Source organism: Hyla sarda, unplaced genomic scaffold (assembly GCF_029499605.1).
Source record: "Hyla sarda isolate aHylSar1 unplaced genomic scaffold, aHylSar1.hap1 scaffold_229, whole genome shotgun sequence".
NCBI classification, from domain to species: Eukaryota; Metazoa; Chordata; class Amphibia; order Anura; family Hylidae; genus Hyla; species Hyla sarda.
In genome coordinates, this window is record NW_026608969.1 from 312705 (window position 1) to 328998 (window position 16294).

At 41.9% G+C, this 16294-nt stretch overlaps 2 non-coding genes across 2 annotated transcripts; both read right to left on the reverse strand.

Annotated features, from left to right (window-relative positions):
• Nucleotides 1–6245: 6245 nt before the first annotated feature.
• Nucleotides 6246–6436, reverse strand: LOC130321978 (U2 spliceosomal RNA). The gene has a single exon (XR_008867591.1). It is a non-coding gene; the product is annotated as a U2 spliceosomal RNA (small nuclear RNA).
• A 7849-nt stretch (nucleotides 6437–14285) lies between these two features.
• Nucleotides 14286–14476, reverse strand: LOC130321860 (U2 spliceosomal RNA). Its single transcript, XR_008867512.1, has one exon. It is a non-coding gene; the product is annotated as a U2 spliceosomal RNA (small nuclear RNA).
• Between the last annotated feature and the right edge of the window lie 1818 nt (nucleotides 14477–16294).

Sequence of the window (16294 nt, forward strand, 5' to 3'; positions counted from 1 at the left end):
AATTAAAAGAAAATAGTGTAACTTTAAAAACAAATCAATATTTGGAAAGTCATATCCACCATTCTTTACAGTACTCATTACCTTCTCTCTTTTCATTTTTTCCATTTTGGATCCCCAAAAGAAAACAAAAAGTCTTCTTGTTGTCTTCCTCATCCAAAGCTTACCAGGTGGAAAAACCATCGCAGTATATAAAAGTAAAGGTAAAATCACAGTCTTAATAACAAGTACTTTCCCTTTAAGGGATAAACTCCTCAATTTCCAAAAATTCAATTTCTTTTCAATTTTACTGTCCAGCTTGTTGTAAGTCTCTCTCCCTTTAAGATTCTTTTCAAAAATGACCCCTAAAACTTCCACATTCTCCTTTATCTCTACTCCATCCACCAACACATCTTCGCATTTCCCAAAATTCACCAAATGACATTTGCCCCAGTTTACACACATTCCGGCCACACAGCAAAAAATTTGAATATGCAAATTCACTCTATTCAAATCTGCTTTTGAAGTACATGTAAACACAACATCATCCATGTAGCTTAAAACCTTAAGATCACTCCCACCACTGCCAGGTATAAAAACTCCTTTAACACATTTGTCTTTCTGAACATTCTTTAACAAGGCCTCTATTACACAGATGAAAAGGATTGGGGAGAGTGGGCAACCCTGCCGAACCCCTGATAAAATCTTAAAAGCAGGACCAACATGGCCATTCATTAAAACTTGTCCAGTAACACCATTATATAACCCTTTAATAACATGTAATAACTTCATTGGGATCCCCATATGTTTTAGGGCCGTAAACATAAATTTGTGTGCGACTTTATCATAGGCCTTCTCGAAATCCACTGACTCGACAAAAAGAGGCACCTTATTAAAATTACAATAATAAATAATATCCCTTAAAATCAATAAATTATCAGTAATTCTTCTCCCGGGTACAGCACATACTTGGTAATTATCTACCATATGGCCAATAATATTCCTAAGCCTGTTTGCAACAATTTTAGCAATAATTTTATAGTCACTGTTTAACAATGAAATTGGTCTCCAATTTTTTATATCACGTTCGTCACCTTTCTTATGTATTAGTGTGATAATTCCCTTCTTCATTGAATCAGCTAAAATCCCAAACTTAAAAACATATTGCACAACCCGAGTAAAAACATCTTTTAAAAGAGGCCAAAATACAACATAAAACTCAGCTGGAAGGCCGTCACTACCAGGGGTTTTACCTTTTGCCATTCCATTCAGCGCCATTCTAATTTCATTTTCACTAACATCTTCCACCAAAAAAACTTTCTCCTCATCTGGAATTTGATCCTCTAAAATGTTACAGTAGTCTTCCATTTCATTAATAGCAGCTTTACTTTCATTACTAAAAAGTGTTTCATAAAATTTACAAACCTCCTCCTCCATCTCCCTACCAACCACCTCACCACTTGAGGTTAAAACTGACTTAAAGACCCCCTTTGGCTTAAAACACTTTTTAAAAAAATATCGACTACATTGTTCATTCTCCTCCAAATGTTGCACCTTAGCCCTGTAAACAATATTCCTTCCTCTTTCCTTCAACCTTGTCTTCATCTCTTCCTTAATTTCACAAATTTCAGCATCCACCTCTAGACCAGCGTTCTTAAACTTAAAGAGAGTCTCCAACTGTGAAACTAAAGTCTCATCTCTCCGCCTCTTCTCCTGTGCTCTCTTAATGCAAACAGACTTAAAATAACCAGCAAAGTTCACTTTAGCCCAATCCCACCAGTCTAAAATATTTTTAAAACAGTCTTGTTTAGCAGCACAGGATAAAAATATATTTTTAAAACCTGCCATTACCTCCTCTTCTTCAAGTAAACTCACATTCAACTTCCAGAGTCCCCTACCAAAGGCAATGGACTCTGAGATGCTTATTTCAGCAGATAAAATTTTATGATCTGAGAAAATCGACATCATCTGATTACACCGGGCCACCTTCATCCCTTCAGACACAAAAATATAATCTATTCGGGATTTACAGTGACCACTATCCGATACATATGTATATCTATCATCAGTGTCAATCATCAGTCCAGCATCTATATAGTGTAAGTCTTGTACTAATTGATTTAAAGCATTAGAGGTAATGTCAGTTCGGACTTCAGCAGCACTCTCACGGTCATTAACAGTACGGATACAGTTAAAATCACCAGCCACTATAGTACTTTCCCGACCAGGGATAAAAAACTTCAAGGACTCTAAAAAAACCAACCGCTCTTTCTTCTCTGCTGGGGCATATACGTTAAAAACTCTAATCCTCTGGTCTAAAAACTCAAAGTTTAAAACCATGCAACGGCCTGGTATTAAAATCTGGCAATTTAAAACTTTGATATTGTTATTTTTGATTAAAAAACCAACTCCTTCATTTTTGTTATCCGTACTAGTTGACCAAAAAGATTGTCCCATCCTCCACTCATCAGCATAAGGTGCAGATTTAATTGCACACTCCTGTAAACATATTATATCAGCTCTCACATTCTCCAACACCTCAAAAATAGCAGCTCTTCTTACTTCTGATCCAATACTCCTGACATTAAGGGTTGTTAAGATAAGAGTCATAATAACTAAAATGAATAAAATCAAAACTTTAATATCCATCATAGTTAAAAATTACTGCTCTGACTCTCAACTTTCCTTAAAACATTTTCATAACAATCAGGCGACCCTGGATCAGAGTCCCTGTCCATTTCAACTCCTCTTCCAACCACTGGGTCCTCTTGATCCCCAGTCCAACTTCCTTTTTTACTTCTTTTACTTTCCACCCCCACCTCATCCTCCTCATCACTGCTGACAAATCTCTGAGCAGGTGTAAGGGACTTCTCAGATGACTGCACATTTTCTTGGAATTCCATTCCCTCCTCCTCCCCCACAACAGGGTCTGGACATTCCACATCACCACTCATGCTTCCACAAGGAAACACATCTCCATACACAGTTTCAATCTTCTTGACCTCCACCCCCTTTGCACATGTTACTTCACTTGTGGAGACCACTTTCTTATACTCCTGTTCAACCACCACACTTTTCTCCACAAAAGCCTCTTTAATCACATCCACCTGAGCAACAACATTTTTAACAATCGTACCACCTGCGCTCCTCCCGACTTCACATTCCCCCTCCACATTAGATTTTTCACCTCCATCCACACCTCCATCCACACCTCCATCCACACCTGTGGCTTCTGAAAAAGACCTCCTTCCCATTCCCTGTTCATTGCTCTGTCCACCTTTACTTCCAGCCGCATCAGCATAACTCCTTCTCTTGTACCATAAGTGACATCCTCTTGCCAAATGGGAATTACTCCCACAAATATCACAAGTCTTTTCCTCAACGCAAAAACTTGTTTCATGCCCAGTCTTGCCACAGTTCCTACAAACAACACCCTTCACAGGACATGCGTCCTGCACGTGGCCATATGCTTGACATTTGCGGCAAAACTGAAGCTGCCCCTCATAAAAACAAAAACCACGCTCTCCTCCAATGGAAAAAACTTGAGGAATACTCTTAATTCCCTCCTCCATAGACTCATCCTTCTTGAACTTCACAACATATTTCCTTTTACAGTTAAAAAAACCATGTCTGTTCTTTAGTTTTCCAAAAAACTTCACTTCTTCACAATAACGATAAAGAAAATTTGTTACCATTGAGTCTGTAACTTTGGGATTGTACATATGTACGATGACCACTTTCTCTGTACTCAGAAACAAAGGCTCTACTTTAACTTTCCTCATAATATCCGGCTCATTCTTTCTCTTCATTCCTTCCAGGTCCTTGTAGACCCTCTGACAAATCTCGGAATTAACAAATGTAACATCATAAATACCCTGTCTAGGGAAATCTTGCATTGCAAATACATCTGTTACCTTTAGGTACTGGAGCCTGCGTAGAATCTCCAGCACAATCTGGTCCAGGCCAACCGTTCCCCGATGTTCCGTTGGGACGAAAATCCTGACCGTGTCTTCCATTCCGCGAATCCTCTCTCCTCCACTCATTTTTGCAGGTGATGAAACCCACTATCGCAACTCCGAAATAACCCAGGGCCCCCCGCAAAGAGGGCCCCGATCACCACCCCCTTCAACTCCTAACCCGCCCGGTAAACCGCACGGGATCGAAGCCAAAAGGCCGAGAAGCGATAACCGTGAAAGGGGCGGGCCCAACAAGGTGCCCTTCATGGGCACTATCACTGCTTGCTGTCAGGGAGGCTGCCAGACAATTTTCCATGCACACTCTGGGCTGGGGGGCAGTCAACCACCAGTACACACAGCAGAACCTAAACCCATACCATTATTGCTAAGCAGCAAGACAGGGGCCCATTGCACTCCCACGGGGCCTTTTTAAATGCAATCCATAACCCGGATTTGCCAGGAACCCTTCTTACTCCTCCTACTTGCATGTGACACTGGGCTTAGGATCTGCATAGGAAACACACACACAAGCACACACCTACCTTTGTTGCCTGCAGATGCCTCCTTGGCTGTCCCCAAACGGTATCAAACCAACACCCACGGGAAGCTGTAAGCATAGAGGACATGCCTGCACCCCATTGGACTTACCTGTGTGGGTTAAACCCGGGTTATTTGACAACCTATGGCGGTGATGGTTCTGCTCAGGCAGAGCAGTGCTGATGCTCCTCATAAAGCTGTCGCTGCTGTGAAGGTTCTAGGTGACATCACAAATCCCTATGGTTACATACACAACAAAGCTGGGTTGTTGTTGTTTACACTCTGCAAGGCCTGTGGAAGTGAGTGACATCATAGCACTGTAGTTCTGAGGGTTCTAGATGGATGCAACAATCTCCTGTTGCTTCTATGAAGGCCATAATAGACGACATCACCAAACAGCTCCATAGTCACATACACAGCAAAGGAGAGATGTTGTTTACACCTAGTGATGTCAGTGGTATTGAGTGACATCACAGCACAGTGCTAAGGCTCCTGGGCCTGGACACAGCAGCGGCTGCAATATCTCAACGGAGAATACGTTTATATATATGTGTGTGTGTGCGCGTATATATATATATATATATATATATATATATATATATATTTCTCCGCCGAAATCACTTTTAAACCCATTTCCACCTTTTTTTCCCTTCTCTTCCTCTTACTTTTTTTTCACGTTTTTTTACGTTTTTCTCCTTTTCGCCTCTTTTCTGGGCGTATTATTCTTCTTTTTCTTCTTTTTTTTCGTCTAATGCATACCCCATCAGTGCAGCAATGCTTATTCAATACCGCCAGCAGATGGAGACACTGGGGGATAATTTTCTAAGGATTTATACTGATTTTTCCTGTCTGAATTTGTCGCACAGAAAGTTGCAGGCCAAATATGTGTGACATTTCTGCGACTTTAGCTTCTAGAGCATTTTTACAACATTATACATAGGTGCTGAATACATAAAAAGCGACTGTTCAGCGACAGACAAGTCGCATCGGCTGAAAGTAGGCCAGAATGTCAGTCCATGTTGGAGCAGGTTTAGATACAGTCTAAAGTATAGATCTCAAAGTCTGTGCACAGAATTTAGCAAGGGCCTCGCACCTTCTGATGCATCAGGTAGGTGCACAATAGCATAGCCTAACCCTCTGTACTTTGGTCTATATTGATGCGGGACATAGACAGCCAGCTGATGACCAATCCATTAGTGCAATGGATGGCTGGAAGCATTTGTCTTTGCCTTTGCAATACCACAGAAGCAATGCATGGTCAATGTACAGCAATGACACACCTGTGTGAACAGCCAGGAGACCCCCCCCCCCCCATGTTATGTTACATAGTTACATAGTTAGTACGGTCGAAAAAAGACATATGTCCATCAAGTTCAACCAGGGAATTAAGGGGTAGGGGTGTGGCGCGATATTGGGGAAGGGATGAGATTTTATATTTCTTCATAAGCATTAATCTTATTTTGTCAATTAGGAACATTCAGCACCCACCCGCTATCAAGGCAGCTGCCTATCATGTCATGCCCTACCTGCACAGGTGTGCTGGCTACTCAAATGATCCAATTAAGGAGGCCATTTAGTCAGCAGCAGCAGAAGTCCTGTGCCTGGACGCTCCAACAGCGGCCAGACACAAGCAGAAGCAGAAGCAGCAGAAGCAGCAGCAGCACCACCTTTTGTTTTTTGGCTGCAGCAGCAGCAAGGCCCACAGGGCTGGCTAGCTGGCTAGCCAGCAAGCAGGTAGCAATGAAAGTAGGAATCTTTCTTTTTAACCCTGTAAGGGGGTGGTGCACTGTACCCGAAGATACTGCCATATCGGGTCAATGCATAGGGCGACGGAAGCAAGCTTCGAAATCGGCCCCCGTTCTCAAAAATCCATTTAATATATGGTCCCCAGATAGGGGACGTATCAGATATTAAACTGATAAGAACAGATACTACACTTGATCTTAGCCAAAAGGCCGAGAAGCGATAACCGTGAAAGGGGCGGGCCCAACAAGGTGCCCTTCATGGGCACTATCACTGCTTGCTGTCAGGGAGGCTGCCAGACAATTTTCCATGCACACTCTGGGCTGGGGGACAGTCAACCACCAGTACACACAGCAGAACCTAAACCCATACCATTATTGCTAAGCAGCAAGACAGGGGCCCATTGCACTCCCACGGGGCCTTTTTAAATGCAATCCATAACCCGGATTTGCCAGGAACCCTTCTTACTCCTCCTACTTGCATGTGACACTGGGCTTAGGATCTGCATAGGAAACACACACACAAGCACACACCTACCTTTGTTGCCTGCAGATGCCTCCTTGGCTGTCCCCAAACGGTATCAAACCAACACCCACGGGAAGCTGTAAGCATAGAGGACATGCCTGCACCCCATTGGACTTACCTGTGTGGGTTAAACCCGGGTTATTTGACAACCTATGGCGGTGATGGTTCTGCTCAGGCAGAGCAGTGCTGATGCTCCTCATAAAGCTGTCGCTGCTGTGAAGGTTCTAGGTGACATCACAAATCCCTATGGTTACATACACAACAAAGCTGGGTTGTTGTTGTTTACACTCTGCAAGGCCTGTGGAAGTGAGTGACATCATAGCACTGTAGTTCTGAGGGTTCTAGATGGATGCAACAATTGGGGATTTTCCTAGTATTATGACGGAAAATATGGATTTTATAAAAGACAGGAGGCGAGCATTATATGCATTGTTCTTCTTTACTGCAGACATATAGCAGCCCATAAACAGTTAAATTCCACAAGAAAAAACTTTACACACAATGTGAAACGTACAGGTGTGACCACCTAACTTGCTAGATAAATGTAACCAATGAGAATACAGGATCCCATATATAAGGTTCAGGTAAAGCATATTCTTCCTCTTCTTTGTGCGGATAGATAAGTTCAACATAAAGTCCAATAAGTAAGGTCCAACTGAAAAATTTTCTGTAACTTCGAAAAACTGTAGAATGACTGAATAGGGTTGTATACAATTTGGACTCCTTCAATGATGTAATTGGAGGAAAACTTGAGAGAGGAAAGAGGTCATCATCCAAAAGAATATAAATTGAAGAACGTAGGTCGACATCCCTGGTTGATTAATAAGCTGAAATATATCAAAATATAATAGTTAGAAGGGTGGTAGAGGGAGGGATAATGCTCGCCTCCTGTCTTTTATAAAATCCATATTTTCCGTCATAATACTAGGAAAATCCCCAATTTTATAACAAGACAGGAGGCTCGCATTATATGCATGTTTAAAGTTATCGAATTATATTCAACAAACAAAAAATAATAATCAATTATAGTAATGACATAGATATATGGGAATCAGGTCTATAATAAAAGGTTTTAAAAGTTGAATCTGAAGACCAATTAGCTGCCTTCAGAAGGTCTGATAAAGAGCCACCTGTTTGAATTATTTTAGTGGATACTGCTCCTCTAACAGAATGAGCCCCAAATACCGAAGTATCAATACCAGCCATACACATGACATTTCTGACCCATCTAGCTAGAGTTGCAGAAGAAACAGGTAAATGAGGTTTACAGAAGGAAATGAGTAATTGAGAACAAGCAGAATGTCGAAGTGTTAAAGTTCTAGTCTCATATGCTTGAAGACATTTGACTACACAAAGTTTGTCGTTATGAGGAAAGGATGGATAAAACACCTGACGAATATTAGTTTTTGTCCTTTTATATATAAAGAAGATAACTCCTTGAGGGGAGAATTGTCTTTGAGATACATCAAGAATTCTGACATCAGAAATCCTTTTAATGGATATTAGACAGAGTAACGTAGTTAATTTAAAAGACAGAAGTTTTAACGAAAGAGTATCATTATCTTGCCACGAATTAAATAATTCTAAAATTAAATTGACATCCCAAGTAGATTGATATTTGGGAGTGGGTGGACGTTTAAAACGCATGCCTTTTAGAAGTTTACATACAATCGGATGTTTCCCAATGGGGAGAGTATTTACTGGAGAGTGATAGAAAGATATGGCTGATCGGTACAGGTTCAACGTACGATACGCTTTTCCTGAATCAAAAGAAGCCGATAGATAATTCAAGATACAGGGAATAGGTGCCGATATGGGATCCAGATCCCGTTGTAGGCACCAATCAGACCAAAGTCTCCAGGCTGATCTATAAGCGATCCTGGTGCCTGGAGCCCATGCTTCTGATAAAATGTCTCTAGTTGATTGAGAAAGTACGTACTCCGAGGGGATTGGCCTGAAATTAACCAAGCTACAAGTTGAAGTTGTTGCGACACAATCAGTGGATGTGGATTCCCTAGGGGGTCTAACAACAAATTGTTGAGATTGGGTAAGATCCTTGGATAATCTATTAACATCCCCAATATTTGGGGGAACCAAGGTTGTGATGGCCACCACGGAGTTATTAGTACTACCGAAGCTTTCTGAATTGAGATCTGGAAAAGTAACCTGGGGATCAGAATGAAGGGGGGAAACGCATATAGTCTCTGATTTGGCCAAATTTGTATGAGAGCATCTGTCCCTAATGATTCGGGATCCGGGCGCCAACTGAAGAATCTTTGAATCTGACGATTCAGTCTGGAAGCGAACAGGTCCAAGTATAGAGGACCCCACAAAAGATGAAGTTGGTGAAATATAGAAGGATCTAATCTCCAATCGCTGTAATCCTTGAGATAGCGGGAATTCCAATCGGCTATTATATTGGAAAGGCCCGGGATGTACTCTGCTTTGAGAATGATCTCCCTGTCCAAACAAAAATGCCATAGGTCTTTGGCAATGCTCGCCAACATAGGGGAATTCGTTCCTCCTAAACGATTGATATATTGGACCGCTGAAATATTGTCCATGCGTAAAAGTATACAACAATGGGTTCTGTCCCCCACAAAACTCTTGAGGGCAAAGAATCCGGCCATCAATTCCAGACAATTGATGTGGATTTGAGATTCCTGGATGGACCATTTGCCACCCGTGGATAGGTGGCCACAACGAGCTCCCCATCCAGTTAGGCTTGCGTCTGATTCCAGAATTAGATCTGGCAGGGGGTTGAAAATGGTCTTCCCATTCCATTCCTGGATATGGTGCAGCCACCAAATTAACTCTTCCTTCGCTTCTGAAGATAGTTGGATCTCGTCTGAGTATCCCAAGCCTTCTCTCAAGTGCTGAATTTTTAGACGTTGAAGAGCTCGATAGTGTAACGGGGCCGGAAAGATGGCCTGAATTGATGCAGATAAGAGACCCACAATTCGAGCTATGGCTCGAAGAGAAATTAGGTTTTTGTTGAGTAATGATCGAATTTCCCTGCGAATCGTCTTCAATTTCTTCAATGGAAGGCTCAATAGAGCCGTCTGAGAATTGATCAAGAAACCCAGAAATTCCATTTCCTGAGAAGGAACAAGAATGGATTTGTCTTGGTTTATTAAGAATCCGAGATTTGATAACAGATCCAGAGTCCAATTCATATGGAGAATGGCTAATTGGTATGAACTTGCCATAATGAGAATGTCGTCCAAATAAATTATGAGACGAACACCTCTGGATCGTAATAGTGCTATTATTGGTTTCATCAATTTGGTGAAACACCAAGGGGCCGATGAAAGGCCGAAGGGAAGACAAGTGAACTGCCATTTGTTCCCTTTCCAAACAAATTGAAGAAACGGTTGGGAAATAGGATGAATTGGTACCGTGAGGTAAGCATCTTTTAGATCGACTTTTATCATCCAATCGTTTTCCCATAACATGTCTCTTAGAAGATGGATGCCCTCCATCTTGAAATGGCGATATATTACTAAATTGTTTAATGTTTTTAAATTTATTACTGGGCGATAGCCAGCATCCTTCTTTTTCACTAGAAAAAGATTGCTTACATAACCTGGAAAATTTAGGGGTACCTGAATAATGGCTTGTTTGGTCAGAAGGTCTTTTATTTCCAATTCTATAAGATTTTGATCCTCCACAGAAAAATGAATGGGAGGAGGAGGAAGAGTTTGAGATGGAATAGTAATGAATTCTATCAGATAACCCTTTGTTGTATTGATAATCCATTGGTCGGAAGATATCCTTTCCCAAAAATGGGAAAAATGTAGGAGTCTTCCGCCCACTGGGGGAAGGAAAGAAGTTGTTAATTGTGCACTTACCTGTTGGTCTGGAACGGGTGTTGAATCTTTGTCCCCTTGGTCTCCATGTTCGACCTCGATAAGGGAAAAAGGGTTGGGGTTGAGGTTGTGGTTGGGGAGGGGGGATGGAATAGGCAGCTCTGTCTGTGTAAGCGGGGCCTCTATATTGTGCTCTGAATTGAGTGTGACGGCCGGGAAAACGACCCCTGTTTCTCCCGGCCCTTCCAAAAACCCTAGTGGGAAAGACTTTTTTCAATGACACCTGGGCTTTGTCCAGTGTGGAAAATAAGCCCACGTACTTAGAAATTTCTTTGATAAAATTGTCACCGAAAAGGTGATTATCCACATCCGTGGATGTAGGAGTGGGAGCCAAATAGGTTAGCTGTGGGTCTAATTTTAATAAAATAGATCGTCTTCTCTCTATACAGAAGGCCTCATTTATGCTACCGAACAAGCAAATAGTCCTTTGTATCCATCCCCTAAGGGAGTCATTGTTAATAGGGTTGCCAGTTTTAAATGCCTCTTCGGACATTTCCATAATACGAGTCAATGGGCCCAGTAAATCTAAGAACTTATCCTGACACAGTTTAAAACTGCGGTCAATTCCTTTAATAGGATTTTTTCCCGATTTTTGTATGAATCTAGATAAAATAGGATCAATATCGGGAGTAGCTGAGGAAGCTGTGGATAAAGTGGGACGTGGGCACTCGGCCCTAAGTTTATTCCTGGCTTTATTGTCCATGTTTTTACGTAGCCAGAGACAAATAAATTTGTCTACCTCAGCAGATGGGGTCCACTCTCCGGATCTGGGGTGAACTATTTGGGAGGGATCAAAGTAAGGAATGCCTTGACTATCTACCACCTTAGAACTAGAAGGTGTACTGTCATCACAATAAACATCACCCTCAATTTCAGTAGGTAAGTATGAGGGGTCATTTCCATCCGTAAAATCGGAGTCATCAACAAGTTCCCCATCATCTCGTTCTCCATTATAATATTCATAGGTTTCATCGTAAACATATTCCTCAGATATAGGTATATCAGATGTAATATTAACCCGTGTATCATTATACTCCTCCCGGGTAGAGGGTCCTGGATGTTGTGTGGTAACATCAGTATGACTGCACTTTTTAAGCAGATTATCATCATCATTTTGACCTTTTTCTTTGAAAATAGTTTTTCTATGTTTTTTAGGTAATAGGTCATCATGGGAAGAAAGTCTCTTTTTTGTATGACTATGGGAACTCAGGGATTGGTGTGCCAGTTGTGCTGAAGATTGAGATATCGCTCTGGCTACAGAGTCTGCAATGGTTTCTTGAACCGCTGCCATGGCATTATTAACGGCAGTGTGCACAGATCTAGAGACTGAATGGTCCACCAATAATTGTAGTTGGTCATTGATAATAATGTCAGAATTAGAGGACTTTTGCTGTTCAGTAGACATAGTGAAATAGTAGGGCACTTAGTATAATTATTTCCAAAATTAATATATGTTGAAATTAATATATGTGAATATCCAGGAAATAATTAATTAAATATATATAAGTAAATTGTAATACTGTAGTCCTAAAAAGGACAAGATAAGACAGAAACCCCCGAGAATAAAGTAAAAATTATTATTCTAAAGACAGTATATCACTATTGTGAGGAGAAGTGTCACAGGGAGGATTCCTGTCAGGCGAGCAGCGCGCGTCTGACAGGAAAGGCTCGAGCGCAGCAAGTGAGAACCACTTGCGCCGAGTTCTCGCGAGACTTAGAAGCAGTCTCGTACAGGGGAAACTGAGGAGGTGCGCGATGTATTAATGGCCGCCGGAGAGTAGCGGGACCACAAGAGCGCACGACAAAGGTAATGTATAGTCAAATTAACCGGAAAGTTAAGATAAAGAAAATAAAAATGAATGTTTAAATCTATACCCGCAGCCGGACAAGGGATAGTAATGGCGTAAGACAGGAAAGATAGATAGACAGAGAATACAGTAGTAATGGAAGGAAAATATCTACTAGAATATATAATTGTATGTTATAAAATTGAATGTACACAGTGATACTTATCTGGCTGCAAGCAGCAAAGAAGAGGAAGAATATGCTTTACCTGAACCTTATATATGGGATCCTGTATTCTCATTGGTTACATTTATCTAGCAAGTTAGGTGGTCACACCTGTACGTTTCACATTGTGTGTAAAGTTTTTTCTTGTGGAATTTAACTGTTTATGGGCTGCTATATGTCTGCAGTAAAGAAGAACAATGCATATAATGCGAGCCTCCTGTCTTGTTATAAAATCTCCTGTTGCTTCTATGAAGGCCATAATAGACGACATCACCAAACAGCTCCATAGTCACATACACAGCAAAGGAGAGATGTTGTTTACACCTAGTGATGTCAGTGGTATTGAGTGACATCACAGCACAGTGCTAAGGCTCCTGGGCCTGGACACAGCAGCGGCTGCAATATCTCAACGGAGAATACGTTTATATATATGTGTGTGTGTGCGCGTATATATATATATATATATATATATATATATATATATATATATATGTATATATTTCTCCGCCGAAATCACTTTTAAACCCATTTCCACCTTTTTTTCCCTTCTCTTCCTCTTACTTTTTTTTCACGTTTTTTTACGTTTTTCTCCTTTTCGCCTCTTTTCTGGGCGTATTATTCTTCTTTTTCTTCTTTTTTTTCGTCTAATGCATACCCCATCAGTGCAGCAATGCTTATTCAATACCGCCAGCAGATGGAGACACTGGGGGATAATTTTCTAAGGATTTATACTGATTTTTCCTGTCTGAATTTGTCGCACAGAAAGTTGCAGGCCAAATATGTGTGACATTTCTGCGACTTTAGCTTCTAGAGCATTTTTACAACATTATACATAGGTGCTGAATACATAAAAAGCGACTGTTCAGCGACAGACAAGTCGCATCGGCTGAAAGTAGGCCAGAATGTCAGTCCATGTTGGAGCAGGTTTAGATACAGTCTAAAGTATAGATCTCAAAGTCTGTGCACAGAATTTAGCATGGCCTCGCACCTTCTGATGCATCAGGTAGGTGCACAATAGCATAGCCTAACCCTCTGTACTTTGGTCTATATTGATGCGGGACATAGACAGCCAGCTGATGACCAATCCATTAGTGCAATGGATGGCTGGAAGCATTTGTCTTTGCCTTTGCAATACCACAGAAGCAATGCATGGTCAATGTACAGCAATGACACACCTGTGTGAACAGCCAGGAGACCCCCCCCCCCATGTTATGTTACATAGTTACATAGTTAGTACGGTCGAAAAAAGACATATGTCCATCAAGTTCAACCAGGGAATTAAGGGGTAGGGGTGTGGCGCGATATTGGGGAAGGGATGAGATTTTATATTTCTTCATAAGCATTAATCTTATTTTGTCAATTAGGAACATTCAGCACCCACCCGCTATCAAGGCAGCTGCCTATCATGTCATGCCCTACCTGCACAGGTGTGCTGGCTACTCAAATGATCCAATTAAGGAGGCCATTTAGTCAGCAGCAGCAGAAGTCCTGTGCCTGGACGCTCCAACAGCGGCCAGACACAAGCAGAAGCAGAAGCAGCAGAAGCAGCAGCAGCACCACCTTTTGTTTTTTGGCTGCAGCAGCAGCAAGGCCCACAGGGCTGGCTAGCTGGCTAGCCAGCAAGCAGGTAGCAATGAAAGTAGGAATCTTTCTTTTTAACCCTGTAAGGGGGTGGTGCACTGTACCCGAAGATACTGCCATATCGGGTCAATGCATAGGGCGACGGAAGCAAGCTTTGAAATCGGCCCCCGTTCTCAAAAATCCATTTAATATATGGTCCCCAGATAGGGGACGTATCAGATATTAAACTGATAAGAACAGATACTACACTTGATCTTAGCCAAAAGGCCGAGAAGCGATAACCGTGAAAGGGGCGGGCCCAACAAGGTGCCCTTCATGGGCACTATCACTGCTTGCTGTCAGGGAGGCTGCCAGACAATTTTCCATGCACACTCTGGGCTGGGGGGCAGTCAACCACCAGTACACACAGCAGAACCTAAACCCATACCATTATTGCTAAGCAGCAAGACAGGGGCCCATTGCACTCCCACGGGGCCTTTTTAAATGCAATCCATAACCCGGATTTGCCAGGAACCCTTCTTACTCCTCCTACTTGCATGTGACACTGGGCTTAGGATCTGCATAGGAAACACACACACAAGCACACACCTACCTTTGTTGCCTGCAGATGCCTCCTTGGCTGTCCCCAAACGGTATCAAACCAACACCCACGGGAAGCTGTAAGCATAGAGGACATGCCTGCACCCCATTGGACTTACCTGTGTGGGTTAAACCCGGGTTATTTGACAACCTATGGCGGTGATGGTTCTGCTCAGGCAGAGCAGTGCTGATGCTCCTCATAAAGCTGTCGCTGCTGTGAAGGTTCTAGGTGACATCACAAATCCCTATGGTTACATACACAACAAAGCTGGGTTGTTGTTGTTTACACTCTGCAAGGCCTGTGGAAGTGAGTGACATCATAGCACTGTAGTTTTGAGGGTTCTAGATGGATGCAACAATCTCCTGTTGCTTCTATGAAGGCCATAATAGACGACATCACCAAACAGCTCCATAGTCACATACACAGCAAAGGAGAGATGTTGTTTACACCTAGTGATGTCAGTGGTATTGAGTGACATCACAGCACAGTGCTAAGGCTCCTGGGCCTGGACACAGCAGCGGCTGCAATATCTCAACGGAGAATACGTTTATATATATGTGTGTGTGTGCGCGTATATATATATATATATATATATATATATATATATATATATATATTTCTCCGCCGAAATCACTTTTAAACCCATTTCCACCTTTTTTTCCCTTCTCTTCCTCTTACTTTTTTTTCACGTTTTTTTACGTTTTTCTCCTTTTCGCCTCTTTTCTGGGCGTATTATTCTTCTTTTTCTTCTTTTTTTTCGTCTAATGCATACCCCATCAGTGCAGCAATGCTTATTCAATACCGCCAGCAGATGGAGACACTGGGGGATAATTTTCTAAGGATTTATACTGATTTTTCCTGTCTGAATTTGTCGCACAGAAAATTGCAGGCCAAATATGTGTGACATTTCTGCGACTTTAGCTTCTAGAGCATTTTTACAACATTATACATAGGTGCTGAATACATAAAAAGCGACTGTTCAGCGACAGACAAGTCGCATCGGCTGAAAGTAGGCCAGAATGTCAGTCCATGTTGGAGCAGGTTTAGATACAGTCTAAAGTATAGATCTCAAAGTCTGTGCACAGAATTTAGCAAGGGCCTCGCACCTTCTGATGCATCAGGTAGGTGCACAATAGCATAGCCTAACCCTCTGTACTTTGGTCTATATTGATGCGGGACATAGACAGCCAGCTGATGACCAATCCATTAGTGCAATGGATGGCTGGAAGCATTTGTCTTTGCCTTTGCAATACCACAGAAGCAATGCATGGTCAATGTACAGCAATGACACACCTGTGTGAACAGCCAGGAGACCCTCCCCCCCCCATGTTATGTTACATAGTTACATAGTTAGTACGGTCGAAAAAAGACATATGTCCATCAAGTTCAACCAGGGAATTAAGGGGTAGGGGTGTGGCGCGATATTGGGGAAGGGATGAGATTTTATATTTCTTCATAAGCATTAATCTTATTTTGTCAATTAGGAACATTCAGCACCCACCCGCTATCAAGGCAGC